This window comes from Salmo salar, chromosome ssa07 (genome assembly GCF_905237065.1).
Source record: "Salmo salar chromosome ssa07, Ssal_v3.1, whole genome shotgun sequence".
NCBI lineage: Eukaryota > Metazoa > Chordata > Actinopteri > Salmoniformes > Salmonidae > Salmo > Salmo salar.
In genome coordinates, this window is record NC_059448.1 from 27146321 (window position 1) to 27164063 (window position 17743).

Consider the following 17743-nt stretch of genomic DNA (forward strand, 5'->3'; position numbering starts at 1 on the left):
CTGGCGAGGTGCCACGACTCTGATGCTCGCGATTCCGATGCCACACTGGATGTTACATCGGAGGAAACAAGAGAAAAAGAGTTGGAGGACAATAACGTGTCAGGGGGTGTGGCAGTGATGGATAGCATCGGAATCAGGAGGGACGGAGGGATGGAAAAGGAGGTAGGATTTGCAAACCGGATAGCGCGGTGACATCATCTTGGAAAAATGTGTGTGCGCGAGTGTCTGCAAAACAACGGTATCAGACAGCGCGTGTGACCGGGAAAGACAACCGAGATAGAGAGAGAGAGAGAGAGAGAGAGAGAGAGTAAAGAAAAGGCGTTTCCATCAACGAACCGGCAAAACTGTGTATCCAGACAACCGGACGGACGGATAGAACTTGCCTGGAACAAAAATAAAGCACTTATCCACACTAGCCAATAGAATTTCGCCATAACAATTGCTTTTGTACTCGCTTTTATATGTTTATAAAATAAAATCCATCACTAGACGGCGTCCCAGAGCTGACAACATCCTAAACCAACTAGGCTACATTCTGGATAGAGGAGCTGACTGAAGAAGTCGATTTTGCAGCGAGATTGTGCGTCAATCGAATACAAATCATATTTTGATAACTGGTAGAGAAGTGAACAAACACTATCTTACCCACAGAACAGGGCATCTCTCTTCGCGGACTCATAGCCTACACAAAGCCCGGGGTAAGCCAACACATTTTTTAAATATTCTGGCTTCACTCACTATTTGTATGGGAGGTTATAATGTTGGTGTGTCATTGTATGCGAGTGTGTTTTTCTGTTTTTGCTTTTTGGATTTGTCGTTATTCAATGATATAATAATGATTGTGCGCTACTACTTGATTTATCATTATTTTGGAACCATCATCATTGAATTCCGTTACATGATTAACCATAAACCCTACTTCCATAACATGTATACTTTTGTTTTTCAAAACACTTGATATGACTTTCGTTTGGGTTGTCTATTGTCTTGGATGATAACCCACTTCCCAACAAGTGAACGCTCCCGGCAATTATTTTTTGTTTGAATGATGGGACGTTGCCCAGGAAGAGAACCCGGTTTGAATGAACTGCTTAACCCATGAATTTGCATTATAGGCGAATGTCTTATCCTTCAAGGACCATTTCATTTACTCGATGTATTGATTAATCGTTATGATGATATTGTGTAAACTGTCACTTCTGCTTTCTCACTATTGCTGTGTAGCCTAGTCTAGGCTAATCCCGTTCGTTTTTTTTTACATTGACATCCCTAACCACTTTATCTGGAACGTTCTGTGGTGTTCAATATCGGAGAGTGGTTCAACAATATCTTAATAATCGATGCTGTTAAACAACCTGTGACCTAGCTAATGTGTTGGTGTTTTGTCGTGCCTCCTCATGACTGTGATTAATGGAAATGAGGAAGATGTTGAGCACATATCATCCTTAATCCCGACCGCTGCGCGAGCCCAGCATCACCATGCACGAATGTGTGCATGAATGAGCAATTGGGGGAATGCGAACGACCATATAGACTGCTTGCTGAAGACAACTGTTAGGCTATACTGTAATGAATAAGGTTGATGATTGAGACAACAATGGTGTTATTAGTGACAGTACTATAATGAAATAATAATACTAATGGTAATAATTAATATTGCTATTATTGTTGGTTAATTACTAATGCATTACTAATATATTGTCATCAAAAATACTGTTTTTAGTCTATTTCCTTGTCATTTATGTCAGTGATTTGGTGTACAATAAACCTTGCACTACTAGGCTACAGAGCTGGAGCTGTATCAAGCGTCTCAGAGGAGGATCTGATCTAAAATCAGTTTAGCCTTTTAAACAGTGTAAACAGTGTTAGGCACAGGGTGACAGCTGCCATTGCATGCATTTCCTGTCACTGCCTTTTCTCTCACAAGTTACATTCCAAATATACCAAGGACCACTTCCACAAGTCTCCTGATCTACACAATGGTTGTGTAAACTTTTTTAAACAACCAAACCCGTAACAAAATATTGGTTGTATGTCAGTCGATGTATTAAATGCGTTGTACATCTGTTGTACAAACTGAGTGTGTACTAGTCCAACAATAGTCAGAGGAGTTGGCTAAAAAAAACACAGATTCGGCACCAGACTATATTTATGTTGTTTCAAGTCATTCTGTAGGAAGATATAACGACTACAACTGTCACGCTAAGAAAGCTACTCTGCTTTGTGCTATTAGAAAAGGACCAGTTGTTTTTGTGCTGACGGTTTTTAAATAGTTTGTCTTCCCGAAAACCCCTTTGTGTTGACTCAGAGACTGGCGAAACACTCGACCGCATACATTCCCACAGACACAGACAGGACGTAGCCAAGGGGAAGCACATTTCTGCTGTGCTGAACAGTTTTGTCCGCCGAGCAAAAAAAAAAAAATCGATATATCAAATGGGAGAGCCATTCCGGCCCAGCAGAGAGAGAGAGAGAGAGAGAGGATCATTAAACCAAAAAGCAAGCTCTCTCAATGTCCTCTACCACCACGTCCAAGACACACACTCCGCTGTTCTCTTGACTCACTTATCAGAGCAGAAGTTTCTTTACTGTGACCATTGAGCATTTTCTGACTGAGTCAATTGTGGAATCAGGAATGTCTCGCTCTGTACCTGAAGGAAAGGAAACTATTACATGAAATGCTTTGTCATGTTACGATGTAAGATATGTCATTTAAGCAGTGTTTCTGTATTGAGGTCTGCAGTCTCAGCACATATTTTGGAAACGACAGTAAGGGAGTCGGGATGTGCTTGTGAAAATCTCCGGAATATTTACACGTTCTTCTCACTCAGTTCCAGATGTAGAGGAAACTATGTCTTCAAGGGTGGGTGCTGTGTTACATCATTGAGCTGTCGGTGGTGTGTTGTGTTGAAGTTGAACCCTGGAGATAACTTTGGAATTTTGGAATTGGAACTCCTCCCAAAAATCTTTCAAACCACCATGGTTCTGGAACATTATGTAATTCTGGAACAGATATGGAATTTTGATTCAGTCACACACGAATGCACACAAACGTGCACACACACACACACACACACACACACACACACACACACACACACACACACACACACACACACAGATCCTCCCCCCTCTCTCTCTCTCTCTCTCTCTCGCTCTCTCTTTCACAAGGTCAACCATCCACTGTCTGGCAGTCCAATGGTGTGGTGGAGAGAAGGGCTTAAGCCTCACCCGGCTCTAAGCTGGGTCGGCACAAAAACCTGATTAACCCATCCCAACAGTTGCTATGCTGCAGTGCTTCCATGCAGTCAGCACCCTGGTAAAAAGTAGTGGACTATACATTATAGGAAATAGGGTGCCATTTGGGACACAACCCATATGTAGGCTACACTATTCCTGGTTTGTTATGGATTATGGAATCTTCCTGGAATCGTGTGCGCACACACACACACACACACACACACACACACACACACACACACACACACACACACACAGCAGCCCCCCCCATCCCCCCTCCTATATATAATCCACTCTCTGCTTCCAGATGAAAAGTCTCAATAGCCGTGATTTGATTTGATATGAGTTGATTCGATTGGACTGCTGTGGTTGGAGAAGGGTGATTGAGTGCACAGATGGAGGTATTGTGTGTGGGTGTGTGTGTGTGTGTGATATCGTTGTGTGCCACAGAAAGGGGCACCTCTAACTCTTCATCTTTGTTTCTCTCTTTCTCTTTCTCTGTCTCACTCTTTACTGTAGATGCTAGCATGTCTATATGTCTGCCTGTCTCTCTGTTTGTCTGCCTCTCTTTCTGTCTGCCTGTCTCCCTCTCTCTCTCTCACCATCTCTGTCTATCTCTATCATGTTTGTCTGTCTGTCCTCCCTATCAATTTGTCCTTCTACCCACCACATTTTTGGTGGATTCCTCATACAGATGTAAGATCTTCATTTGATCACTCTTTTGTTACAGAGAATGTTCCTGCACAGCAGCAAATGCAAACTTGTAGTGTATTCAAAGGTTAGAAAGGCTTTTAAAGTTTGTAATTTCCACTTTAAAATGTCAGACTTGATTTGCCAAACGAAAAAATGTATCAACCCCTACAACATTTTCCATTAATTATAATCCACATAATAATTCACATTTCCTGTTGCTGCAGGATTATTTTCCTGCTGTAGAATACTGGCTCAAATTAAGATCCTACATCTGTACCTTCAGTCTGATCAGTCCAGCTGTGTGTGTGTTGGTTTTCTCTGCCTCTCTTCCTGCCTGTATGTTTTGGATATGGTGGCCTGTGTGTGTCATACAGTACCAGCAGTCAATTGTTCTGTATCTTACTACGCACACAGAGCTCATGCATACACATACGCGCATGCATGCGCACGCACACACACATCATTGTAAAGTTTATCTTCAGGGGGTCTGGTCTGTGTGTGTGTGTGTGTGTGTGTGTGTGTGTGTGTGTGTGTGTGTGTGTGTGTGTGTGTGTGTGTGTGTGTGTGTGTGTGTGTGTGTGTGTGTGTGTGTGTGTGTGTGTGTGTGTGTGTGTGTGATAGAGAGATAGAGACAGAAAGGGAAATAGAGAATTCAACTAGAGGAATTAGCAATACAAAATGGTGACATATGGACTACCCATTTTAAAACACTCTACAACAATGTTCAAATTGATGGAAACGCAGAACAATGCAAAATTCATGAGAAGTTGAATGGATTTGAAAAAGCTATAAAGGACAATCAATATCCTTTGGACTCCCCAATTACTGACCAGGAGCTCTATAAGAAACTTCAGGCCCTCAAATTTAAAAAAGCATGCGGACCTGATGGCATCCTAAATGAGATGTGCAAAATTTCAATTGGCTATATTAAAACTGTTTAATTTGATCCTGAGTGTAGGTTATTTCCCAGACATCTGGAATCAAGGACTCATAACCCCGATCTTTAAGAATGGAGATTTTACCCCAACTACAGAGGCATTTGTGTGAGCAGTAACCTGGGGAAAGTTTTCTGTAGTATTATAAATGTAAGAGTTCTAAACTTCCTTAATAAGCACAATGTCTTTAGTAAAAGCCAAATTGGATTTATACCAAACATTGCATGACCAATCATATTTACACCCTAGACACCCTGATAGATTAACATGTCCACCAAAAGAATACCAAAATGTACCCTTGCTTAATCGACTTCCAAAAAGCATTTGATTCTATTTGGAATACAGGACTGTTCTACAAAGTTATTGAAAGTGGTATAGTGTGTAAACCATATGACATAATTAAATCAACTGGCAATATGTGCAGCATCAAAATTGGCTGAATTACTGAATTCTTTAACCAGGAGCGGGGCCTTCGTCAGGGTTGCAACCTGAGCCCTGCACTCTTCAATAATTACATCAACTAATAGGCCACTATTCTAGAAAAATCCTCAGCCCCTGGTGTTAGTCTCCACAATTCAGAGGTTAAATGCCTGCTCTTCGCAGATGACCTGTGCCTGCTGTCGCCCATAGCACATGGCCTGCTAGAGTAGTACTACCAGACCTGGGCCCTGGCAGTAAAACCCCAAAAAGACAAAAACGATGATTTTCCAGAGAAGGTCCAGATCTTAGGGAATTAGATTAAAGTTCTCAATTGGTACAAAATATATAGATTACTGCACACACTACAATTACTTAGGTTTAAAAATAAGCTCAACTGGACACCTAAATGAGGCACTGAATTAACTGAGAGAGAAAGCACGCAGGGCATTCTATGCCATTAAAAAACAAATTCAAATTGCAAAACCAATTAAAAATTGGCTAAAACTATTTGAATGTGTCATTGAACCAATTGCACTTTCTGGCAGCGATGTGTGGGGTCCCACTTGCAAAACAAGATTTCACCCACCCACTGGGACAAACACCCCATTGAAACCCTGTTCTGTAAGATTCTCCCACATGTCCAGAGGAAAACTACAAACAATGCATGCAGGGCAAAATTAGGCCAATATCCACCAATAATAACAACTCAAAAAAGAGCAAATAAGTTTTGGAAACATCTAAAATATAGTGAACCCCTTTCATATCACTATCAAGCCCTGCAAAGTCAAGAGCTGAGCAAAGAAAATAGTCCCCTCATCCAGCTCAGCTGGTCCTGGGGATGACTTCACAAACCTGTTCGACTAACACACTAAAGCCTCAGGACCAGAACATCCAATCAATCAGAAAAACCAAATTACAACACAGTCAAAATGAAACTACATTACTTATTGGGAAACACAAGCACAAGCATAAAGCAAAATGCAGTGCTATCTGGCCCTAAATCGACAGTACACCGTGGCAAATTATTTCACCATGGTTACTAATCAAAACCTTGACACGGTACAGTGAGCACAGCCTTACCATTGAGAAGGGTAGACACAGGAAAAACCTGGCTCCCTGTAGAGGAAAGGCTGTGCAACCACTGCACCACAGCAGAACCCGAGACGGAGCTGCATTTCCTGACAAAATGTCAAAAATATAGAACAATTAGAGTGTCACTTCCCCAAATTTGAAACCCTTTTTCAAAGTTTCAAAGAACTCTCTGATGAGAATAGACTACCCATCCTGTTGGGGGAGGACGCAGAGAGCTGTGGGTTGGCATCGCATGACATTGCTGCCTGCCATAAAATGAGGGACATTGTTATGCCATTGTTAAATTAAATTAATTGTTATGCCATTGTTAAATTAATGGTTATTTTGACCCTTGATTATTGTTGTTACTGTTGTCCCATTGACAATATTGATTATTATTTTAATTTTGTTAATATTGTAAATCTCCAAAGTAAGCTTTGGCAATATGTACATTGTTACGTCATGCCAATAAAGCAAATATAATTTAATTGAATTTAAAGAGAGAGAGAAAGTCTGCATCTCTAGGCAGGGAGTCTGGTCTGTGCCTGTACTCTGCCTCTTCATCTGCTGTTGAGATGATCAAGTGGAATAGAGAGGGTAGAGAGAGGGAGTGAGACAGTGCGACAGAGAAACAGAGAGAGAGGGAGAGATAGAGTGAGTGTGAGCGAGAGCGAGAGAGAGAGAGAACGAGAGAGAGCGTGAGTTTGCCCATGCCAACCACTGTGTAACCAAGGAGCCAGTGTGTGTGCTGTCAGCAAGCATCAGTGTAAAAAGATGGAAAGAAAGAGAGGTGGATGGATGGATGGAAGTGGGTGTATGTTACCATGGCACTGTGGATATCTCTAAACCTGGGTGCTGTTAAGAGATTTGTATTCCCCATAAGAGCACAAATCCCAAAGTCTTTTGTTTTCAATCCTTTCTGGCCCTTGTCTTTCTCACCGTTCTTTTTGCTCAGTAAGACATGAATCTAGCCATCCATCCAGCAATTTGGGTCTTGGCCAGGCAGGCATTAAGGGTTGCACAGACACACAAGCTTCACATTTGATCAGTTTCCCTTCTATCAAGCTAAGGTGAAAGACTTCCATTACTTCGTGGCTTGTTGTGAAGCTCAGTGCCAGATAACGATGTTAACTTGATTCCCCCGGCTTTGACATACACTATAACACAATAAAAAGACAGGCAGAGACACGCTCAGTAGGTGCGTGTGTGCTCGCATGCGTTCGTGCATGCATGTGTGTCCATACGCACGTCCGTGTGTGTGTGTCAGTGTGTGCACGCATGCGGGTTTGACCTTGTGCTGTGCTGTTGCTTATGTAATCCACATGAAGATACCTAATCAAATCAAATGTTATTGGTCGCATACACCTATTTCGCAGATGTTATTCCAGGTGTAGCGAAACGCTTGTGTTCCTAGCTCCAACAGTGCAGTAATATCTAACAATACACAACTAGGGCTGTGGCGGTCACGAAATTTCATCAGCCGGTGATTGTCAAGCAAATAACTGTCAGAGTCACGGTAATTGGCCGTTGATTAACATAAACACATTTAGCATCTCCTGGCATCCACACATAGCCTACAAGACACTGATGCTGACCTTTGGCACATCTACATTTAAAAAAGATTCATAAATCCATGTAATATAGCCTACACCTTCACAATAAATCCATAATTCATTAAAGACAGGTCAAAAGATGCGTGATATGAAGAAAATGTAGTCTATTTCAGAAGAACAGAATTGCTTACCTAACATAAGTTGTCCTTATGTTAGGTCCTGATCTGGCTATGCCAAATGGCTGTGGGCTACACTAGTTCATTTAGCAGACAATATTTGCTTAGAATTGCGTGGCATTATTTTATAGTATGAAGAATACAATTGAACAAAGCTGAATAAAATCTCCAAACGATTTGAGGGAGTGCACACATGCGGCTATTCTGTGTTGAGAAGTTAACAAAGAAATAGGTATTCCTAGAGCTATTAATGTAACTCTAGTTGTTCTACAAACGTTGGGCTGTATGTTTAGATTTTAAATACATTGTAAGGCGGCATGATGCGACTCTAATGATGATTTGAAAACTTCGCTTAAAAGGCATGAGCTCTGCTTTGTTTTTTTGCACAGGCTGTACACACTACATCAGTCACTCATTCACAATTTGACAAGCACTTGATAATGCTTAGAATTTCACGGCGACATCCCCTTTGTGTGGCCGTAATGCACCCTAAAAAAATCCATGCCTTTTGCAGCCAGGGGCCGTTGTGCCCATCTCCCTGAGTGCTGCACACTCCATCACGTGATCGGGTCTTTCTCACAGGCTACAAGTGAAGACAGACACACCGGGACGCACCTGCGAGTGCCCTTATCCAATTCCAAGGTACATTTTCAAGATATTGGAAGAACTGTCCACATTTACTTTTCGTCAGCCAACAAGATGAGAAGCCCTAATGAACAGCAAAAGCACTAGTCTATGTCAAGCTACTATCCCCCATAGTACAAAGGTCGACCTATTCTATTCTGTGCAAGAAATTAAATATTCCAAACATAGTCTGAGACAATTGTGGAATGCGATAGATCCCAAATGAATTCAACCACTAGCATCAAAACAGTTTTTACGCAATGTGGCTGACGCAACAGATCAGAACATTTTGCTTAAAATGTTGATAAACTATTAAGTTATTTCTTTACATTATAAGCGCAGCAATGCACACATGGTATAGTAGGCTATAAGCGCAAATGTTCCATTAGTGGAAAACACCATGATCAAAACTGACTGCAAATGCAATTATGCATGTAATGCTTTTATTATAAAGGTGCATTTTTATGGTGAAAATGATCTTCCCCAAACTTGAAACTCAGGCTCTACACCCCTTGTAAAGCGGATTTACGTGCTTAATTTTAAGAAGTTATTTGCCAGTTTAGTTGCGATACAAATCTTATTAAAACATAGAGGCCTATGGGCTAGGCTACATGAGGTGTGCGAATATGATTCAAAAAAGTTGCGCAAAAAAAGGCCATTCACAAGTGGTAATATATAATTCACAAGTGATAGGCTAATATTGCCAGCCATCAGACTATTCTTGATTTAATCTTGTCTTTACATACACTAAATAATATATGTGTGAAATTTGTTTTAATTTAGAATGGACCATTATCATACACCTGTATCAAAACAGGGGCAGCGGGAAAAAATACATGTCATCTATGCACTTAAATAGCGAATGGAGGACGCTTTTTCCCGTGGTTTATTTTCATGCCAGCCAGGTAGACTATGCTCCTGTTGTAAATATAAGCAATGTGCTTAATATTAGGAAAGTTGAGGAATAAATATAGAGGCAACAACTCTGTTTTCTCGCTCAGTTGCATAGCCTATTGAAATGTTGAGCAACATGAGCTCATGGGCTCTCATGAAGTGTTTGATTAGATTTTCAAATTCAAATTCATATATATAAAATTATGTGATGGGATTTATAGACAATATGGAGAGTATGGATAGAATATGTAGTATATCTGAAGAATAGGATATGTACAGTAATAGTTCAATAGCATGGGCTTGACTAGAGTACAGTATATAGATATGAAGTGGGTAAAACAGTATGTAAACATTATTTAAAGTGACCAGTGTTCCATGACTATGTACATAGGGCAGCAGCCTCTAAGTTGCATGCTAGAGTAACCGGGTGGTAGCTGTCTTGTGACAGTGACTTAAGTTCAGGGCAGGGTACTGGGTGGGGGCCGTCTAGTGGTGACTATTTAACGGTCTGATGGCCGTTCCCAGCTTTGATGCACCTCGGTCCCAGCTTTGATGCACCTCTACTGACCTCGCCTTCTGGATGGTAGCGGGGTGAACAGGCCATGGCTCGGCTGGGTGAGGTCCTTGAAGATTGTCTTGGCCTTCCTGTGACACCAGATGCTGTAGATGTCCTGGGGGGCAGGCAGCGTGCCCCCGGTGATGTGTTGGGCAGACCAACACCAACCTTTGGAGAGCCCTGCGGTCGTGGACGGTGCAGTTGCCGTACCAGGCGGTGATACAGCCCGATAGGATGCTCTCAATGGTGCATCTGTAAAAGTTTGTGAGGGTCTTATGGGCCAAGCCATATTTCTTCAGCCTCCTGAGGTTGAAGAGGCGCTGTTGCGCCTTCTTCACCACACTGTCTGTGTGGGTGGACCATTTCAGATTGTCAGTGCTGTGTAGGCCGAGGAACTTGAAGCTTTTCACCTTCTCCACTGCGGCCCCGTGGATGTGGATGGGGCCGTGATCCTTCAGCTGTCTCCTGAAGTCCACGATCAGCCCTTTTGTGTTGTTGATGTTGAAGGAGAGGTTATTTTCCTGGCACCACTCCACCAGGGCCCTCATCTCATCCCTGTAGGCTGTCTCGTCGTTGTTGGTAATCAGGCCTACCACTGTTGTGTCGTCTCTTTCCTTATCCTATAGGTACTGCATTTGCTGTGCAGGAAAATTTGCAGCACCAAATGAGTGATCAAATTAAGATCCTACATCTGAGGCACTTTCTCAGACACGTTACATTGTGTTGACTGTGTGTTATGTCATGTGTTTGCACAAGTGTTTTTATTCTGCAAAGCCAGTTAATAATATTGGTTAGTAAAACACATGTGCAGAAGGATTAGTGTATATACCACGAGCTCAGTCCCTGTCAGCTTATCAACAGCTGCTGTTTGTCTGTTACACTGGAAATACACACACACACACGCGCGCACACACACATACACACACACACAGAGAGAGAGACATACACACACACACAGTCTACTTCCCATTGAATGTGGGCCAAACTCCTGATTATAGTCACCCTGTTCAGCTCTGCTGTCTGAAAATAGCCCAGCGGCAGGATGGGAGGAAAATGGCCGACGTTTTGTATTGGGGATTTATTTGGCTAATTAAATAAATCAGAGGGAGGACAGGACAGGAAAGGACACCGGCTTTGACTTTGACATTGAAAAGTAATACTATTATCTCCTGTTTGTTTTGACAAGAATAACAAAAGCCTCCTACTTTAAGTCCCGTAGAGATGAAAACACTGGAAAAAGAGAGGGAAGGACACTGCAGGAGTGCTGTACAGAAACCCAGCCTAAAACCCCAAACAGCAAGTAATGCAGGTGTAGAAGCACGGTGGCTAGGAAAAACTCCCTAGAAAGGCCAAAACCTAGGAAGAAACCTAGAGAGGAACCAGGCTATGAGGGGTGGCCAGTCCTCTTCTGACTGTGCCGGGTGGAGATTATAACAGAACATGGCCAAGATGTTCAAATGTTCATAATAATAATCACAGTAGTTGTCGAGGGTGCAACAAGTCAGCACCTCAACAGTAAATGTCAGTTGGCTTTTCATAGCCGATCATTGAGAATATCTCTACCGCTCCTGCTGTCTCTAGAGAGTTGAAAACAGCAGGTCTGGGACAGGTAGCACATCCGTTATCCATTCATGCTTTTTTATATCTTCTATTTATATCTGTAAATCAACCAATGAAGTCAAGCCAGGATTGCAGACACCTGTGTGTGTGTGTGTGTGTGTGTGTGTGTGTGTGTGTGTGTGTGTGTGTGTGTGTGTGTGTGTGTGTGTGTGTGTGTGTGTGTGTGTGTGTGTGTGTGTGTGTGTGTGTGTGTGTCCTTTCAAGCTATATAAACTAGTGACTAGTGTTTGTCGTTATACCCTAATGAAGACAGTTTGGCTGTTGAAACGTTGGTTATAAAATGATTGTGTCTGAGCTCCTAGAGTGTGCTGTTCTCCTTTTTGTTACGGGGCGAGTCGGCAGCTACAGCCAGGAGTGTTACTTTGCTTTACTTTTCTTGCAGAGGGGAAGGAGGGAAGAAAGGAGGGATAGGGGAAGGAGGGAGGGAGAGGGAAAGGAGTGCATCTTTTCAGAAGAGGAGGGGAAGGAGGGAAGAAGGGAAAGGAGGAGTGTGTCTGAGTCATCTACAGTTACAGACATCCTCGGAAAAGAGAGGGAGAGACCAAAGGAGAGGAGAGCAGTAGGCTTGGGCGGTATACCGTACATACCATATATCGGGGTATTTGGAAAATACCGTCAATACCGTTGGAACTATTTCTTTGAAGATTTTCAGTAAAATCAAATATTTGTCCCTACTTTTTAAGTTATTACCTGCAGTCAACTTGTGTAATACGTTAGGATATAAAGCAGATTGCGTTTTTCATTTCACCTGTCAGTTTATTTTACGTTATGAAGCTTACCGTAGTTCCCCAGAACAGTTGAGCCAGTCACATGATTGTTTGTAAGTAGCACAGTGGGAGAAAGCGGGAGCTGGTGAGTCCACAGCATTCTATATCTATCGGCAAGTCTCTGTTGTGCGGCGCACATTAGGTGATGAAGTAACACTTGTATGCAATTCACTACTAAATGCCATCAGATATCTTATAATAGCTTTCTGCCAGACGTCATGGAGCTCTGGATGAGTTGTCTGTACAGCTGCCATTTTTTCCCTCTGCTTCCTACTAGCGTTTTTTCTTCTTCTCACATCGGCTCCGTGTACACATGGTGCTCTTCCTTCAGAAAAGCATGCATCACATCTTTGTTCATTTGCATAATTTCTCTCGTTCACTTTCGCTTGTAAATGTCCACGCTCACCAACAATGACATTCGTTAGCTACTAGCTATGCTTGTATAACTTTACGAGCTGGATTTTCCTGTCTTTGCAATTAGTTTATGTTTATTTTCGCTGGTTAGAATTTAGGTAATGGTGATTTTGCTATTAGTTTGTGCTAAATTTGTTTGTGTTCTGGTAATAGAGGCCCAATGGGCTTTTCTTGCGGTTTAATCGCCCCCTTGTGTGCTATGCCGGTAATACCGTAAATCCTGGGATATGGGAAATTACGGTATGACGATATGACAATCTGGATACTGCCCAAGCCTAGAGAGGAGGAAGTTATCATTCAAGTCATGGCAGTCACTCTTATCCATTGGCTTAAAGGGGATAGTGTCACTCAGATCTGATGATGTCAATGTGGGGAAAGATAGGTGACCTCACCTTATCTTCCCTTCTTTGTGGTATATATTTATACTATAATAGCTGTATTTGAGCCACTGACCACCCCTCCCGTGACCTTCTAGTTCATCTACATCTATATTGTAATAGCTCAAACCCACACTTAGCGTTTCAGTCTGTGTGTATATAAGCAGTATGTTGCAGAGATAAACAATCAAATAGAGAATTACTTCACTCTCAAGCAGCATCACTGTGTGATTCTACACTTTACAGCATGATTCACAGGAGTGTGTGTGTGTGTGTGTGTGTGTGTGTGTGTGTGTGTGTGTGTGTGTGTGTGTGTGTGTGTGTGTGTGTGTGTGTGTGTGTGTGTGTGTGTGTGTGTGTGTGTGTGTGTGTGTGTGTGTGTGTTTGTGTGTGTGCTTGCCTGTGTACACTTCGCTATTTTCCATTAGCGGAATCTTCAGCAGTGAGGAGGAGGAGGAAGCAATATGATTCAGAGAAAATTAAACTCAGTCAATCATCCAATCCTCATCTTCCTGTGTGTGTGTGTGAACTGGCTTCCTGGAGCAAGATTGGAGGACATTACCAGAGGACATTACCAGTGGCAATTTTCCTATTAACCTCTCTCTCACACTATTCAACAGCCAGTGAAAAATCAGAGCGCCAAATTCAAAACAACAAAATGTCATAATTCAAAGTTCTCAAACACACGACTATTTTACACCATTTTAAAGATACACTTCTCCTTAATGTAACCACATTGTCCGATTTCAAAAAGGCTTTACGCGAAAGCATAAAGTTAGATTTGTCACGGGCGTCGTAGTGATTTGACCAAAATGAAGCGGGGATGTGAATGCTCATTTTCTTCTAAATTAAATAAATGAACACTGAACAAAAAGAACGACAAAAACAGTCCTGTCAAGCACACAGCTAAACAAGAAACAACTACCCACAAAACCCATAGAAAAACACCCCCACTAAATAGGACCTTCAATTAGAGGCAACGAGGAACAGCTGCCTCCAATTGAAGGTCAAAACAATAAACTAAACATAGAAATAGAATAACTAGAAAATAATCAAATCAAATTTATTTATATAGCCCTTCGTACATCAGCTGATATCTCAAAGTGCTGTACAGAAACCCAGCCTAAAACCCCAAACAGCAAGCAATGCATGTGAAAGAAGCACGGTGGCTAGGAAAAACTCCCTAGGAAAAACTCCCTAGAAAGGCCAAAACCTAGAGAGGAACCAGGCTATGAGGGGTGGCCAGTCCTCTTCTGGCTGTGCCAGGTGGATATTATAAAAGAACATGGTCAAAATGTTAAAATGTTCATAAATGACCAGCATGGTCAAATAATAATAATCATAGTAGTTGTCGAGGGTGCAACAAGCACGTCCGGTGAACAGGTCAGGGTTCCATAGCCGCAGGCAGAACAGTTGAAACTGGAGCAGCAGCATGGCCAGGTGGACTGGGGACAGCAAGGAGTCATCATGCCAGGTAGTCCTGAGGCATGGTCCTAGGGCTCACTCAGGTCCTCCAAGAGAAAGAAAGAAAGAGAGAAAGAGAGAATTAGAGAGAGCATATTTAAATTCACACAGGACACCGGATAAGACAAGAGAAATACTCCAGATGTAACAGACTGACCCTAGCCCCCCGACACATAAACTACTGCAGCATAAATACTGGAGGCTGAGACAGGAGGGATCAGAAGACACTGTGGCCCCATCCGATGATACCCCCGGACAGGGCCAAACAGGCAGGATATAACCCCACCCACTTTGCCAAAGCACAGCCCCCACACCACTAGAGGGATGTCTCCAACCACCAACTTACCGTCCTAAGACAAGGCCGAGTATAGCCCACAAAGATCTCTGCCATGGCACAACCCAAGGGGGGGGGGGGGGCCAACCCAGACAGGAAGACCACGTCAGTGACTCAACCCACTCAAGTGACGCACCCCTCCCATGGACGGCATGGAAGAACACCAGTAAGCCAGTGACTCAGCCCCTGTAATAGGGTACATAGAAATACAAAACATAGAACAGTACCCAAAAACCCAGACAACACAAAACAAACACACCCCTGCCACGTCCTGACCAAACTACAATAACAAATAACCCCTTATACTGGTCAGGACGTGACAAGATTATGTTAGGACAGGGACAACACAAGAAAAACCACACAGCCATTTTCCAAGCAGGAGAGGGGTCACAAAAAACAGAAATTCAGCTAAAATTAAGCACTAACCTTTGACGATCTTCATCAGATGACACTCCTAGGACTCAATGTTAGACAATACATGTATGTTTTGTTCGATAAAGTTCATATTTATATCCAAAAACAGCATTTTACATTGGCGCATGATGTTCAGAAAATATTTTGCCTCCAATACTGTCGGTGAATCAGCACAACAATTTACAAAAATACTCATCATAAACGTTGATAAAATATTAAACTGTTATTCAAAGAATTATAGATAAACATCTCCTTTATGCAACCGCTGTGACAGATTTCAAAAAAGCTTCACGGGGAAAGCACACTTTGCAATAATCTGAGTACGGCACTCAGAAAAATACACCAGGCAATACAGATACCCGCCATTTTGGAGTCATCTAAAATCATAAATAGCATTATAAATATTCACTTACCTTTGATGATCTTCATCAGAAGGCACTTCCAGGAATTCCAGGTCCACAATAAATGTTGTTTTGTTCGATAAAGTCCATAATTTATGTCCAAATACTTCCTTGTTGTTAGCGCGTTCAGTAAGCTACTCCAAATGTAGGAAGCGCGCCCAAAATTTCACGACGAAAAGTCAATAAAGGTTCTATTTACGTTCCTTGAAACATGTCAAACGTTGTATAGCATCAATCTTTAGGGCCTTTTTAACATAAAACTTCAATAATATTCCAACCGGATGATTCCAATGTCTTGAAAAACGTTACGGAACACAGCTACTTCATCACGTGAATGCGCGCTACAAAACTCATGTCATTTTCTGAGTCACCAATTTCCCGGCCTTCTTGTTCGCTCTCTGTTCACTGCAAAAGCCTGAAACTAGGTTCTAAAGACTGTTGACATCTAGTGGAAGCCTTAGGAAGTGCAAAATGAGTCACTGTGTGTTAGATAGGCAATGACTTGAAAAGACTACAAGCATCAGATTTCCCACTTCCTGGTTGGATTTTTCTCAGGTTTTTGCCTGCCATATGAGTTTTGTTATACTCACAGACATCATTGAAACAGTTTTAGAAACTTCAGAGTGTTTTCTATCCAAATCTACTAATAATATGCATATTCTAGTTTCTGGGCCCGAGTAGTAGGCAGTTTAATTTGGGTGCGTTTTTCATCCGGCCATGAAAATACTGCCCCCTACCCAAGAGAGGTTAAGGGGCACTTGGTCTAGCGAAGATACAGCGCCCTATGGGGTGTGAATGTAACAGTAATGGCCATGTTGTACACTCTCACGCTAAACCAACCAATGGAGAGAAGTAAAGGGATACTTCAGGATTTTGGCAATGAATCACTTTATCTACTTCCCCAGAGTCAGATGAACTCGTGGATAAAATGTTTGTCTCTGCATGCAGTTTGAAGGAAGTTGCTAACTAGCATTAGCGCAATTGCTAAGTAGCGTTAGCGCAGTGACTCAAAGTCTATGGTAACTGCAAGCATTGGCTTGCAAAACTACCTATAACTTCCATCATACTGGATGCAGATGCATAAAAATGGCATCCGTGAGTTCATCCGACTCTGGGGAAGTAGATAAAGGGCTTCAATACCAAAATCCTAAAGTATCCCTTTAATATGTTTTGGCATGGGATACATCTTTTGGACAAAATTGTAGCATGTTACAAACGGTACCTCATATGATGCAAGAGCTAGCGCAACCATTCGACCTGGACAGGGTCAACACACACACACAGCATTTTTCTACTCTAAGTGTTCTTCATTTTTTTCATTAAACGTTTGTGCTTAACTGTGTGAGTGGATTTGTGCAACTGTTTGCATATTGCAGTGTGTGTATTTGAATGTGTAGGAGGCTGCAATATTGGTTGTGTGTTAGGCTGTTGACAGCAGTGTGAATGTTATGGTGTTGTTTTTCACCCTGTGAGAGGTTGTCAGCCAAGCTATAGCACTCTTTCTTCCTTTCTATCGCTCTCTCTCTCTCTCTCTCTCTCTCTCTCTCTCTCTCTCTCTCAATTCAATTTCCCCCTCTCTGTCTACATGCCTCCCTCGCTCTCCCTTTCTCTCTTTCTCGCCCTCTCTCCTCTACCCCTCCTCTCGCCAAACCTCTCTCTATCTCTTTCTCTCTCTCTCTCTCTCTCTCTCTCTCTCTCTCTCTCTCTCTCTCTCTCTCAATTCAATTTAAGGGCTTTATTGGCATGGGAAATATTATTAACATTGCCAAAGCAAGTGAAGTAGATGATAA

General features: G+C 42.2%; 1 protein-coding gene across 1 annotated transcript in view; it reads left to right on the plus strand.

Moving 5' to 3' along the window:
• Positions 1–532: 532 nt before the first annotated feature.
• Positions 533–17743, plus strand: part of pea15 (proliferation and apoptosis adaptor protein 15) — a 62910-nt gene continuing 45699 nt past the window's right edge. Inside the window, 1 exon segment of the mRNA NM_001146575.1 lies at positions 533–698. The gene's annotated coding sequence lies outside the window, so the exon portion shown is untranslated.